At 35.5% G+C, this 15,534-nt stretch overlaps 1 protein-coding gene across 4 annotated transcripts in view; it reads right to left on the reverse strand.

The window, feature by feature from the left end:
* ATP10B (ATPase phospholipid transporting 10B (putative)) overlaps window positions 1–15,534 on the reverse strand; it is a 316,187-nt gene that overhangs the window by 189,905 nt on the left and 110,748 nt on the right. Inside the window, exon 1 of one of the 4 annotated variants that reach the window (XM_019740736.2) lies at window positions 14,817–15,095. The exons of the other annotated variants lie outside the window; for them this stretch is intronic. The gene's annotated coding sequence lies outside the window, so the exon portion shown is untranslated. Of the gene's footprint in view, window positions 1–14,816; window positions 15,096–15,534 lie in introns of those variants that run through there. 4 annotated transcript variants of the gene reach the window in all.

Here is a 15,534-nt window from a genome sequence, read left to right on the forward strand (position 1 = left end):
TATGGGATTTTTCTCTTTTCAACTGGAGTTCTTTTAAAGCAGGAATAAAAAAATCAGTTACTATAAATGTGGGTCATTTATACATTGTTGCTATCTCTTATCATACAATACAGAAGATTTAGCTGTTAAAATATCCTTCGCAAAACCATTCATGCTTTGAGGTCAATGGATGTATTTTATTCCTCTTTATTTCCCTTTGACACCTAACACAGTGCCATGAACACAGCAAGAGCTTGTTAAACATTTGTTGAACTGAATAGTTTCTGAAAGGGAAATCCATGTTCGTGTTTCTCTTCCTAAAATGTTATTACTATTTTATTTCATGAGAAAGACCCAACAGAGCTTCTAAAATATGATCAAGGTTTCTTTACCAAGATATGTCGTTGTTGTTTTTTTTCTCAGTGAAATCACAGCAAAAGTAACAAATGTTTTATGCTGGCCATTAAAATATCATTTGGTGGTAGTTCTCTCTACTCAAGTTAACAGTCCTTAGCCATCCTAGAGAAAATGTAGGCATTGCCTTCAGAGCAGAAATGTAAATAGCTATAATCTGTTTTCTCCCATTTTTCAAAGATAGTACCATCTGGTTTATCCCTTAGCCCCAGAGAACCATTTTTAGAATAATATCCTCACTATCCATTCTCCATCCCATCCTTACCCTGCAGATATTCCTGTACTTATATCATTAACTTATCAGGATGCTATAACCATTACTATTTATAAAGGTATTTATTACCTCACAGAAGTTTGAGCAAAGTTATCAGAACTAAATTCTTCCACATCAGGGTTGTACAATGTAACCACAGATTGCACTTACCATTTGGGATTGGGCTATCTCTCACTCACAAACTTTTGCCAGAATTACAAGATTATGCTGGTACTTAGAAGCCCATTCCAACTGCCTTCTCATCTGGCACCAAATCTGAAGCCCCAGGTTACTATGCTATACCTCATTGATTCAATGATGCCTCTATTCTCTGCTTTATGTAGCATGAAGTTGGAAAACTGCAATGGACAGCTGGTGCTAGACTTCCATTCTAGGGGTTTTCACATTGTACAGTTTTACTCATGGGTTCAGAATGGACCCTTATTCTTGATACTATTAAAATGGCACAGGGAATGTAAGAATACAGGCCTACATATACCATCAAAGTCAGATATGGACGAAACTTCCAAATTGTGATGTGGAAATAGCCTAAAGAAAAACTTCAACAGGCAGGGCTGTCATCTGGCTGTCAGGCAGGGTGGGCCATTTGCATCTTCAATGCCAAATACTTTTCCAGTTCTGTTCTCTATCTGAGATCCTCAGTATACTCGACCCACATTTTCAAGTTTTAGAATTTTAGCTGGACAGCATTTTAATGACGCCAAAAAAACCATGGAAAAGATGATGTTCTTTAGTTGAAGGGACCATTCAAATATTTTCTTTGGCTTTCATAATCAACCTGTGACTTGTATTAACAACAGCAAGTGGTGGCACATGATTTGAAGAGAAACAATATAGACTAGGGGCCAGAGATTGATGTAGTGTTGATTTTTTTAAAATATGGAGCTCAGGGACTCTTTTGAAGATGAGACAAAAGTTAAGCCCTGACCTGAATGAAGTAAAGGAGTGAATAAACATTTGTCAGAAGGTATTAAGATAGAAAAAACCCAACTGCAAAAGTCCTGAGATGGGAATATGTTTGAAGAACACCAAGAGAGTCATGTTGCTGGAGTTCAGTGAGTAAGTGGAGAGTCTTAGGAAAAAAACTTCAGAGAAATAGTAGAATACAGATTGTGGAAGCCTTCGCGGGCCATAGTAAGGATATTGGATTTTATTGTAAGATGGGGAGCCATTGAAAGTTTTGAGAGAGTAAAAGTTTAAGTAAGACAAAAGGGAATCAAAGATACTATTAATATAAAGCTCAACACTATGGCAGAAGCACACAACTTCACAAATAGTAAAAGGAAAAAAAAGCAAAGAAGACACATCAAATACAGAAAGAGGCGTGGTAAATATGATCACAGAAATTACAACATAAGATAATGGAGTTATACCAAACCTAATTGTCATATCAATAAACATGAATGAGCTTAACTCATCTATTAAAATAAAATGATTCTCAAGTAGATCCATTAATGAAAACCTAAACTGTATGTTATATATGAGACATATCTACATTTCAGTGATCCTGAACGTTTAAAAATAAAGCAATGCCCTAGGCAAATGAAAACAGTAAGAAAGCCGGAATTGAAATCCTTATACCAGACAAAGTAGAATTCAAGCCAAAAGCATAAAATGAGTCCAAGGAATTTTATGATGTTGAAAACCGTATTTCAAAATGAAAATATGACAAACTCAGTAGCTCTCATATACGCAAATAATAAGCAGTTGGAAGATATAATAAATGAGGAAATGTTATTTATAATAGCAATGAAAAGACAAAATATTTAGGAACAAACATAACCAGAAGTGATAAAAATGTATATGAAGAAAAGTAGAAATAATCCTGAAAGACACAGAGTATATCTAAGCAAGTTGAAAGATAACCCTTTTTCTTGTTTAGGATGCCTCGACATAATCAAGAACTCATTTTTCACTGTTAACTTATAAATTTAACGTTACCTAATGAAAATATTTACAAGTTGTATTATCAAACTAGATATAGTGAGACCAAAGTTTATATGAAAAATATATATGCATATCAACTCATCATGTCATCATTATATTTCAAATATACTATAATTTTGTTTGTCAATTATACCTCACAAAATCTAATAAAGGAAAAAAGAAAAATACAAGAAAAGATAGGAAAAGAGTGACTAGGAAGAGCTATATTTGGGGAATGGGGTTCTAATTCTCTGGCTATTAATACTATAAAGCATCTACAATTAAAACAATGTAGTATTGGCTCATGATGAGATAGAATGACCAAGGGCATAGAAATCTATAGAAATATAGTATATTGTACAGGTGGCATCTCGAATCACTGGGGAAAATATAATCTTTTTAATAGATGATATTGGGACAACTGGATAATCGCTTTTTAATAAATGGAAAAAAAAAAATCCATTCTTCATGTCCTATAAAAAAAGGAACTAAATGGGTCAGAAACACAAATATAAAAACCTTTAGCAGTAATAGAAGAAAATATGGGTGAATTCCTTTATAACCTGCATTTAGGGAAATGTTTTTAACTGTGGTTAAAATTTCCAGATGTGATATATATGTATGTGTGTGTATACATGTGTTTATGTACACACACATAGATACACATAATAAATTAAGACAAAGGGATAAATGTTTACAAGAAAATGAAGATTGAATATTCATGTCCATATGATCAGTGCACTAAGAATTAGACTTTAAGCCAGACTCTCCTAAAGAGGATACTCTAAATATATACTTTAATTAAAAAAAAAAATAATTTCCAGATGTGACAAAGGACTGATAAATAGACTATATGTGGTAAAATCATCATAAACAACGTAAAAATACAAACGACAAAGAGCAAGTGTTTGCAGTGTATATCACAGAAAAAGGGCCAATGTCCTTAATATACGAAAAAAAAACCTTTAACAGTTGAAGAAAAAAATATTAATAATCCTATAGAAAAATGGATAAAAGACATGAAGTGGCAATTTACCAAAAGATATAAACACGATTGAACGTATGAATGCATATTCGACTTCACTCATATTAAGATAATGCAAAATAAAACTCACTGAGATTCTACATCTCACTCATCAGATTGGCAAAAATCCAAAAGCTTCACAATGAACTTTGTTCCCATGGCTGTGGAACAACAGGCACTCTCATACATTGTTGGTAGGCATGCAAAATGGTAGGAATGCAAAATCCTTACAGAGCAATTTGGCACAAGCTAATAAACCACACATACCTAGCAATCCCACTTCTAGGAATTGATCCTGAAGATACATCCTCAGCAGCATTAAAATACATATGCACAAAGCTACTTATTGCAGTGTTATTTTTGAGAAACTAGTTAAATGTCTAACCATAAATTGATTGAATAAACTATGGCCCATATATTCAATGGAGTTTTACACAAAGAAGGAGGAAGATCTGTAACTGATGTGGCGTCTTCTCTGGAAGATACTGTTAAATGAAAAGGGAAAATTGCAGAAAAGATTACATGCCACCTTGTGTAAGACAAAGAAGAGAAAAATAAGAGAACATATGTACATATTGTATGTCAACTATAATTCAATATATACATAGTCACAGGATATGGAGTAAAGCTTAGGGAATAGAGTCAATGGAATTGTAATAGATATACATGATGTCAGAGGGGCAACAGATTGGGGGAGGGGGTTATCACTTTGTGAGGGGTGAAATGTCTAGCTATTGCATTGTTTTGTACACCTGAAACTAATAAAAAGAAAAAAAAAGAAAAAGGAAAAACTAAAACCAAAACCAAAAAGAGAACATATATACATATACTTGTCTTTAAAAAAAAAAACAACAACAGGAAAAATAAGTCAGGAAACAATAATGTTGGTTACCTACATGGGGTAAGTAGAATGAGGCAGAATAAATACAGGAGGCAGCGCCACTTTTATGATTATACCCTTTTGTACAGTTTTGATTTTTAGAAGTATGTTAATGTTTTACATATTCAAAACTAACAAGATGGGAAGGAGGACAACTTAAAACTTAACAAATTGAAAAAAAAAAAGAACCCAACTGTGTTTCAAATAAATAATATAACCATGATAAAGTGGAAAGAATTCAGTTAATTTATGAATGGAGCAGTTGATCATATACTCTTAGTCTTGTATAGGATTTCAAGTGCATAGGGAATATTTTATCAAAATATTGAATATCCCTACAGTGGCCATAAAGCAAGTTTCCCTACACTGGCCATAAAGCAAGTTTCAACAAATTTCAACAATTGTATTCATGGTGAGTATGTTCTCAGACTATAATGGATATAAGTTAGAAATTAACAGAAAGATATGCAGAAAACATTTCCCCAAATCTGAAAACTAAGCAACACACTACTATGTAACCTGTGGGCCAAAGAAGAAATCATAATGGAAGTTTAGAAAATATTTTGAACCGAATGATAATGAATATAGCATATTAAATTTTTTGGAATACAGCTAAAGCCATACTTAGAGAGAAATTATGGCCTTGAGTGTATATACTAGAAAAGAAAAAAGGCTAAAAATCAATTATCTAAGTATCTTTCTCAAGGAGCTAAGGTGGGAAAGAAAAGCAAATGAAACCCAAACAATGGTAATGGAAAAAAATTAGTGAAATAATAAGAAAAATAGGTAGATAGAATTTTTTAAATCCCAAAGCTGCCACTTAGAATAAACTAACAACACTGATAACTCCCTTGAAAAGGCTAATCAAAAAAAAAAAAAAAAAAAAAAGAGACACAAATAACCAATAACATGAAGGGCTTTAGAGGAGTAAAGATTGATCTGACAAAAAGAAATCCATTGGAAGACATTATGAGCAACTTTGTATCAATGAAATTAAAAATTCAGGTGGACACAGTCCTATAAAAATAAAACCTACCAAATGATCTAAAAAGAAACAGAAAATCTGAATAGCCCTATATTTATTAAAGCAATTGAATTCATTATTTAAAACATTTTAATGTGAAAATTCAGGGACCATATGGCTTCACTGGTGATTTCTTTGCATATGTAAGGAATAAATAACACTGATCTTATAAAAATTGCTCCCAAAAATAGAAAAATAAGAAATAGTTCCCAATTTATTTTATGAGGCCAGCAGAGCATTGCTCACCTTCTCTCATGAACACACCAAATCTACAGCTACACATAGAGTAGTTTCCTCTGAAAGAAATCTAGAAACTAGTTGAATAATTCCTATACATCAGGCAAAAGAGAAAATACCCCTATCACCTACATCAAAATGGGTAGGAATGACTGACACACATTCTTGACATAAACCTGACCCCTGACATAGCACCAAACAATTGGGAGGGAAGTCTGAACTCTCAGCTTCTCCCTGAGGACTGAAGGGCTTAGATTCCATATCTAGCATCCCAACTTTTAAGATTCCCACCTGAGGATGGGCCCCCAAAACATCTAGCTATAAAAGCCAAAGGTTGAAAGACAAAAATATTAAAAAACAACTATAACTACAATAATTTGTTAATGGATATGCAAAATTTTGTTAATGGATACACAAAAGATGTAAACTGTGATATCAAAAACATATAACATGGGGGAAGAGTAAAATTGTAGAGCTTTAGTTAAGTTGTTATCAGTTTAAAACAGACTGTTCTAATATAAGATATTTTCAGTAACCCTCATAATATCCAGGAAGCAAAATTTATAGTTGATACACAAGAGAAAGAGAAAGAAATTTAAGCACAGTTAAAGAAAATCATCCAAGTCACGAAGGAGACAAAGAAGAAAGGAACAAAGGAATTACAAAAACACCAGAAACAATGAGCAAAATGGCAATAGTAAGTCTCTACTTATCAATAACTACTTTAAATTTAAGTGGGCTAAATTCTCCAATCAAAAGACAGAGTGGTTAAATAGATGAAAAAATAAGACCCATCTATCTGCTGCCTACAAGAGACTCACTTCAGTTTTAAGGCTATACAAAGATTGAAAGTGAAGAAATAGAAAAAGATATTGAATGAAAATGGAAACCAAAAGGAAGCAGGAATATCCATACTTCTATCAAACAAAATAGACTTTCATCTAAAGCCTATTAAGTGACAAAGAGGGTCATTAAAAAACTATAAAGGGGTCAATCCAAGAACAGTATATAACATTTGTAAATACTGGAGGTGCCAAAAAAATGTATACACATTTTAAAAGCTATTACCTATATATTACTTTTCAAAATTGAATTGAATTACGGTAGCAATGTGTAATTACAGAAGTTAAACATGACTTGTATTCATCTTTTGTTATCAATATATATTGAGTATTACAATTTTAATACAGTCTTTTCCTTTTTTAAAATTAGCATACATTTTTTTGGGCACCATCTCTATTTATGCACCCAACACAGGTGCACCTAAATATGTAATGTAAATATTAACAGACCTAAAGGAAACATAGCAATACAATAATAGCAGAGGATTTCAATACCCCACATTCAACAGCGGATAGATTATCCAGATAGAAAAGTCAATCAAAAAACATTGTCCTTAAACCACACATTAGAGCAGATGGATTTAGCAGACATGTACAGAACATTCTGTCTGACAGCAGCAGAATACAATTCTTCTCAAGTGCATGTGGAACATTCTCCAGGATACATCATGTATTAGGGCCACAAAACAAATCTGAATAAGTTTAAGAAGACTGAAATCATATTAAGCATCTTTTCTGACCACAATGGCATGAAATTAGAAATCAATTAAAAGAAGAAAACTGGAAAAATCACAAATATGTGGAAATTAAATAACATGCCTCTAAACAACAAAAACGGGTCAAAAAAGAAATCAAGAGGAATCAAAAATAGATTCAGAAAAATGAAAATGGAAATACAACATATGAGAATTTATGGGATGCTGCAAAAACAGTTCGAAGAGGTCAGTTCATAGTGACCTCATAGTATAGTGATAAACACACTACGAAAAAAGAAAAATTTCAAGTAAACAACTTTATACCTCAAGTAACTAGCCAAAGAAATAAATAAATATCAGAGTAGTGAAAAATGAAACAGAAATTGAACAGATGAAAATAAGAGCTGGTTTTCTGAAAAGATAAATAAAATAGACATACCTTTAGGTACTCTTATGAAAAAAGTGAGAGGAGTCAAATAAAATTAAAAATGAAAGAGAAGACATTGCAACTGAAGCCACATGAATACAAATGGTAAAAAACTACCATGAATAATTACATGCCAACAAATTGGACAACCAAGAAGAAATGGATAAATTTCTGAAAACGTCAACCTACAAAGATGGAATCATGAAGAAATAGAAAATCTAAAACAAACTGAGTATGAGTAAGGAAATTGAATCAGCAATAAAAAAACCTACCAACCAAAATCCAGCACCAGATGGCTTCACTGTAGCAGCCAAAAGTTTAAACAAGAATTAATACCAATCCTTCTCAAAACCTTCCAAAAAATAGAAGAGAAGGGAACACTCTCAAACTCATTTTAAGAAGCCAATATTACCCTGATCCCAAACCAGGCAAGGGCACTACAAACAAAGAAAATTACAGGTCCATATCCTTAATAAACATTGATGCAAAAATCTTCAAAACATATTAGCAAAGTAAATTCTAAAGCACATTAAAAGGACCATACACCAAGATCAAGTGAGATCAGATTGGACACTATGACCCTCATTTTTTTTTTTATTCCACATTGATTTTTGCACGTACTTGCTTTTATCACAGTGATTGTTGAATGTGTACAAAGCTATAACAGCATGAAAAGGAATCTAATGTTGCAATCTAATGTTGAAACTGAACTACTACAACTCTTACTTTGTTCAGTGTCCGAAGGATATTGAATATTATTATATTTCTTTAAAATTTTTAAATATCCTGTAGTGCCCTGGGATGCTTCGGCACACAGTTTGGGAACCACGATTGTTGAGATCACATTGAACAAAAAAGCCAGACACAAGGGAACATAGTCATGTGATTCCATTCATATAAGATTTTAAAAACAGGCAAATTTAATCGTTGGTGTTAGTAATTAGGATTGTGGTTACATTTGGGAAGAGGGAGAGGGTTATGGTTGGGAAGGGGCACATCAGGATCTTCTGGAAAGCTGGTAACTTTCTATTTTTTTTTTTTATTCCAGTCATGACTTCTTGACCAGTGACTACGTGGGCGTGTTCACTTTGTTATAATTCATCAAGCTGTATACTCAAGATCAGTCTACTGTGTTGTGTAAATTATACATGAATAATGTTTTTTAAATAAAGAAAGACCATTCTAACCAACAAAATATAAGAAATTACACCTCAGGGGTGAAGCCCCTTCTGATACCTAAACCAAATTAAATACTTCTTCCTTCAGAGCATTATCTGCTATTCTATAAATTTGTGCTTATATGCTGGCATCTTTGGTTTGACCGTGAGTTTCTGGAGGATAGGGGCCATGTCCCATTAATCTCTATTCCTCTAGTGTTTAAAACATGACAACATGGAAGGCAGTTAGTTATGGTTTAAATAAAAAAAAATAACAATTTAAAAAATAAATGTACGAACAGAATCTGGTGCACAATAATTTCTTTTCTCTATCTTATTCAAATTCCCTGTGTAATATTGTTGATATCACACATCAGTGACCTTCTATGTAAAATTCCTTACTTTTTCATGATATTCATTTCTAATCTCCAAAGAATACATTTTTAAAGGGAAGGACATGCACACACGTGCACATGTGCTTGCACACACATGTGCACACACACACTTTCTTTTAAGAATTTACTTATTTATATCATAGAGTTCCAAAGCGACTCAAAATACAGTTCATGAATCAGTGCCAGTGCATGAACTGTTTTTTACTGGTTTTCAAGTAAAATACAGAAATTGAGACTATGTGTTTAAAAACTGGCACATTGGTTTGACCCTACTATGATATCCAAGCACGTGATCAGAAAACTTGCCTTGTATATGACATGAACTATGTACTAGTTATTCATGGTAGAACTAGTTATTGGTCCAAGATGAATTGGACAGAAAGCTGGTCCTTCTCTATAGTTTTCAAAGCTCTGTTATTGACTATTAGAGCTGACAAAAGCCAACCCCATTATGTTAAAATGAGGAAACTGGGACACTCAATTCCTGATTGTCAAGCTAGTCGTCTTTATCATGCCACCTGCATTACTTATATTGAGGAGATTCAAAGATAAACATTGTTATTGCTACTATTATTAGCAGTAGCAATCATAGCTACTATTAACCCATATTCAGTACTTGTTAGGTAGAACCACATGAAATTGCTATTTACGTAGGTGAAAATGGCCAACTATCTGTAATTTCATATGGTTCAAGTCATATGAAATGCTGAGAAGTGCTTTTAAGCTTTAAAAGAAGAGGCATCTGGAGCCAGACCACATAATGTTTGGCAAGTTAATTAAGTTCCCTCTCGGGTGTTCCCACATTCATAACCTGGAGCTAATAGTACCTACCTCAGAGATTTACTGAGGCGCCTAGCCATTGCAATGGCACATTTTAGGCAGCGGATACCCAGTGGCTATGAGCTGTCCTGGTTATTTCCAACGTTATCCCTCGATTAATTCTCAGAACAATCTTGTGAAGTAGAAACATCTTATCCTCAGTTTATAGATAAGGAGACTGGAGCCTCAAGAGACAGATAGTAATTCGAGCCCTTGTCCATCTGACTTCAGGCACACGCCCTGCACCTTACACAGTAATTTTCAATTAAGTGACAGCTGTATTGAGTCGAATACCATCACTAGGGTGTTTCATCAGAATCACCAATATTTGAGAGTATTGAGTTTCTGGGATGCTTTAATGGTTATGTAAAGGACAGTGCAAGCTATTTTATATCCGATTAAGAGACACTGAGTTCACCATTTTTTTATCTTGATTTTAAGTCTCCTGATTGACAAAAATGCTAGGAGCAATAAAGAAGTCGATGGTTACCACCTCTGATTTCAGAATAGTGCAATCTTGTGGTAACCCCTTAGGTATCGCTTTCATCTACAAAAGGGCCCCCAAAGTCCAGCAGGACTGCCCTCGAATGCTGAGAAGGGAAAACTCAACATGGCACCCACTAACTAGAACCTGAGCTGTTTAAACTTGGTCAATGTTTTGTACAAGACCGAAGAAAAAACGTCTTCTCTTTTTCTCCTTAAATAGAATAAGTAGTCAAGAAATTCCCTTGAGAAGCAACAAGATCTGATTGAATTTTTCTGAATCTTCTATTATTCTATCAAGTTCACTTGACAGCAAAGGACAAGCTGCTTTTCAAATGCTGTAAGAGAACACATCAGCAATTCAGAAGGAAAAAGGCAGGTTATTAAGTAGAAACAAGTCTCTCTGAATATATTTACACCAACTCATGGAAACCATTGTCCTCAGAAACCTCCATGACAGTCTATTTTCTAGTCTCAGCATTGCTTTAAGTTTGACTGATGATAATAAAATACAATGAAATTACCTTTGAGTTCTGAAATGTACATCAGCTCGCACATTCCTCATGACTTGACTTTTTATTTTCCAACAGAGCTCATCCACTTTCAACATTATTATCAAACACTCAAGGTTTATGTCTAGGAAATACAGCTTCTTATACCTACATCACGGTTAAATAAAGATGGAGAGTACATAATTTATTATATATGTGGTATATGTATATTATACACACAATATATGTGTATAAACACGTGTTAGTTAAGAAGAGCTAGAAGCACCCTTTGAGATCATTTAGTTTTCTTTATTGCTGTCTTACAACTGAGGATTCTGAAACTCAGACAAAAATGGCACTCAGAAGGCTGCACGGCAATCTGGCTTCCAAGTAAAGCTTCAGAAATAAGAACATAGCAAGTACCTACCATACTGAGGATTGCAGCACGCATTTTTCATACGTAAGTTCTCATACTATTTCTATGATGTTGGTATCATCACTCTTATTTGAGAAATAAGGAAATTGAGGCTAAGAAAAGGAGTAAGGCTAATGAATGGCACAGACGGAATGAAAACACTGGAGTCACTAGACTCTCTCTCGTGTGTCACGTTTCTCTGAGAGCACTCACCCCGCATCACTGGTTTTTGCCGTAGCCACATACCTATTACCATTTTCTTAAACTTTTCTTTAAATTGACTATGTAAACATTTATAAAGGAAACTTTTTATTACTACTTAAGTCTAAAAGAAAATCATGTGCCATAAATCGAAGATATTTGTAAAAAGTAAATGCAAAGAAATCAAAATATCACTCAAGTCTAGCTAGACTTTGCTGTTCCCTAAAGACACTGAATTTGCATCCTGCTCTCTTTTTTTTGGAAAAAGATTAGCAATAGTTAGAGAGGTCTTAAAGCCCCACTAACATCAAACTGAAACTTAAGGATTAAAAGAAGGGAGGGAAAACTTTCACTGTGTGATTCAGCTATTTGATGCCACATCAGGGTCACCTACGTGGCCTTATCCTATGCTCAGATCATTTTGAGCACTGTCCTGCCACTTACCCTGAGGGGTAACACTGCAGTACATAAAACATCTAGGCGGACTCTCCAGCTCATGGTTCTCTAACTCCGGTAAGCATCAGAACCATCTGGAGGTTTGTGAAACACATATTTTTGGGTCTTTCTGAGTTCCTGCCTCAGCGTGTTGGGAGTGGGGCCCTAGAATTTGCAGTTCTGACAAGTTCCTGAGTAATGCTGATGTGACTGGCCCAGGAACCACATTTCGAGAGCTGCTGCTCTGGGTGGTGCTGGGGGAGGAGAAGGTAGAGAACATATGGTGTCATGTGTATGAAAACTTCACCATCAGGCTTGCTAGTGATTGCAGGGACCTTGGATTTTTATGTAACCAGGCAAATGAGGCAAAGAAACACTCAATGTATGCTTTTGCATTGTTTCTGGTTGAACCGGGTGAGTTCAAATGAATACGACACCACACAAAGGTTGATGCAACAACCTCGGCTAGAGAGATATAAGTACTTCCTCCCAAAATATCACGGTTTGTTTGCAGGTTACTAACCACCTGGAAGGTTCCCTGCCTTGGCAGCAGCCACCAGTGAGCAGTCATAGCAAAAGCAGAAAATGAGACTCTCTTTTTTCCCTCTAGACATCAAGACATTATAGAACATTCAAAAAATGCCATGCCAGTTAACATTCTCTCCCATCTGGTTCCATCCAATTAATAGTAATAGCAAATAATTATTAAGGCTTCTGTAAGGCAGTCATTGCATTGTACTAGGTGATTACACACATGTTCTCAATGTGAGGATCTGAGAAGCTAAGTAACTTGTCTAATATTACACAATTACTAAGACGTAAAACAGGGATTCAAATTCAAGTTCAATCCCAATGTCTTTTTTTCTCTCTATGAAGCCACACTGCTGCTATTGTTACTACCCCCTTACTCAATCTCTTAATAAACACGTATTTCACAGAGAACTAAAAGATGAGGAAAAAGGGCTCCAGATGCTTTAACTGTTAAGAAAATTTCAAAACAACGTCACTGAAAAAGAAGAACTTAGTGATATTTAATCAGCAATGAAGACAGAGCTCCCTGGGTTTAAACAAGGATTTAAGAAGGTCTGGCCAAATTTTCAGTTTTAGGAGAGTGGGAAAGTGGACAGAACTAGTCTCAGAAATCCAACCTGTTTTAGTTTACTCTTGAGTCAAGGGGATTTTGATTCCCTGTTGATATGGCATGGGCCATTTGGCGAATGAGTGTAATAGAAGAACCAACCCTGGATTGATAGCCATGAGCCTTGGATTCTGGTCGTTGTTTTCTCAGGAACTCATACTTCATTTCTCTGGGTCCCAGTTTCACCCTCTGTGCATCAGGCAGCTACACGAAGCTCCCTTCCAAGCTCTGCCTTTGAGAACAGCAGATTCCTTCAAATGGATTTATTAGCACCATATGCCTCAAAACAGTAACTCCCATCTTTTAGCATAAGGAGAATATCGTTTGATTGCAAACTCAGCATGTGGGTTTCAACCTTGAGTCTTTCAAGAGCCTTCTCCTCTATCCATATGTGAGGCTACCCTGCTACATTCTTCGGGGAATACATGGGGACAACTGGAACACAGATTCTGAACCCTCCAAGGCACACATACAACTTAAATCCATATAGATAGAATTTAAGAAATAAATGATCTGATATATTTTTAAAAAGTCATCAATGGCAATGAAATGACAAATTCAGTAGGTGTTATTAGGAGTAATTATAGTAATATCTCAGAAGAAAACAACATCTGTGATTTGCCTGATTAATGGCCTCATGGAACAGTGCATCTGTTAATGGAACAACACTCCTAGCACTCTTGACTGTACGCTTGCAAGATCTGGAAACAGAGAAAGGACTGCAGAACAAGAAAGGAGCAGGGTGCCAGACCGACTATGGGAGGTCAAGTCCCTCCCCAGAATTTCCAATTCCCCTCTGGTTACCTGAACCAAAATTATACAGCAAATTCCAAGGGCAAATGAGTTCCACCAGGTACATGAACTCTTGCAGGCTAAACAACTAGCTGCTAAGGGAATAAAAAAAAAAAAATAACTTTTCACCTTGTGGTTAGAGGTGTTTTGCCCCAGCTTTAACAACGTGCCACAGTAGGATGGTAATAAAGGTGCTCAACAGGGACCTATCTGCATGAACAGGGCTTTTTCTGGAGCGAGTAGTTGATACTCAGGAAATAAACATATTTTTATTTAAACATCAGTTTTCTCCATTGAACTCAAAGGAAAACCAAACATCCCACCTATAGTTGGCAACTACTACAATGTGCCAGCTTCAGTTTAGAGGCGAAATTGGGAAACCGTATCGTGATCTCACTCTCTTCGTCAAAGCTTGAGTTTCTTTCTGCTTTGAGAGCAAGTTACTAATTCTACCTGCTCCCTCAGGCTACACTGGATGAATGTGGGATATATTATTTGTCATAAAACGTATTCAGATACATTTGGGCTGTAAGCTCTATTGCATAGGGAAGTAGCATTTGTCATCAGCTTATCCTAATGAAATCAAATGAAAGAAGACAACAACAACATTCTGCTGCAAAAGGAATGTGGATCTCACGCCCAGCAAGCCAAATGAAATTTCAAATGTGGTATAAAGAAAGTAGTTATATCCTGGGCCTGATTAAAACAGTGACCATTGGAGATGATCCCGTCCCCATTATATGGCGGGGCTAGGTGGCTTTTACTTACCCCAGCAAAGCTGACGTCCCTCCTGAGCGGGCTCCATTAGAAGCTACGGGAAACAGGGCTTGGAAGTGGCACTATTTCTCTTGTACAGCTTGGCTAAGATATCATTTCTCTTTCCCATGGCATTTTTCATTTCTCTGATTATATCTGATGGTGTCAAGGCAAGGCCTTAAGCTAACACTCCTTGGAAACTCAGAGAAAAAGATGGCTTGGAAAGAAATAACTGTGACCAGGAAAGGAAAAGGGAAAAATAAGCTGCCTCATTTGGGCTACGAGAGAAAGAGAAGAATAGCATGACTGTGAGTGTGAGCCCCAGTCCCACACAGTGAAGGCAGTGTTCTCGGCTTGGCTGTGTGTGTGCACAGCATGATCACTGTTAGACAGGGTTCTTGCAGAAATTTCTACTTTCTGTGACTCAATGAGCTGGCGATATCAAAATTCATAAGTGATTTTCTTCTCTACACATGGTACAAAAATGACTTTGTCCATTTGCCTTTGGCGAGCCATGCAATTAAGTGTGAGACAATTATAACCTTGTAGGTCTCCTTGGGGGCCTGGAATACAATTCAGTTGTTGGATTGCAAGGGCACTTAAGAAAGAAAGAACAGACTCTCCGCAGTGACTTTGGTAGGCATGCTGGTGATGAATTAGCCCGCCATGATTTAGAAGTCTCATTTTGCCGTGGTCATAGTCCTCACTGATTACTCTTTGATTATACAAA

The sequence above is a fragment of the Rhinolophus sinicus genome, linkage group LG10 (genome assembly GCF_036562045.2).
Source record: "Rhinolophus sinicus isolate RSC01 linkage group LG10, ASM3656204v1, whole genome shotgun sequence".
Lineage (NCBI taxonomy): Eukaryota > Metazoa > Chordata > Mammalia > Chiroptera > Rhinolophidae > Rhinolophus > Rhinolophus sinicus.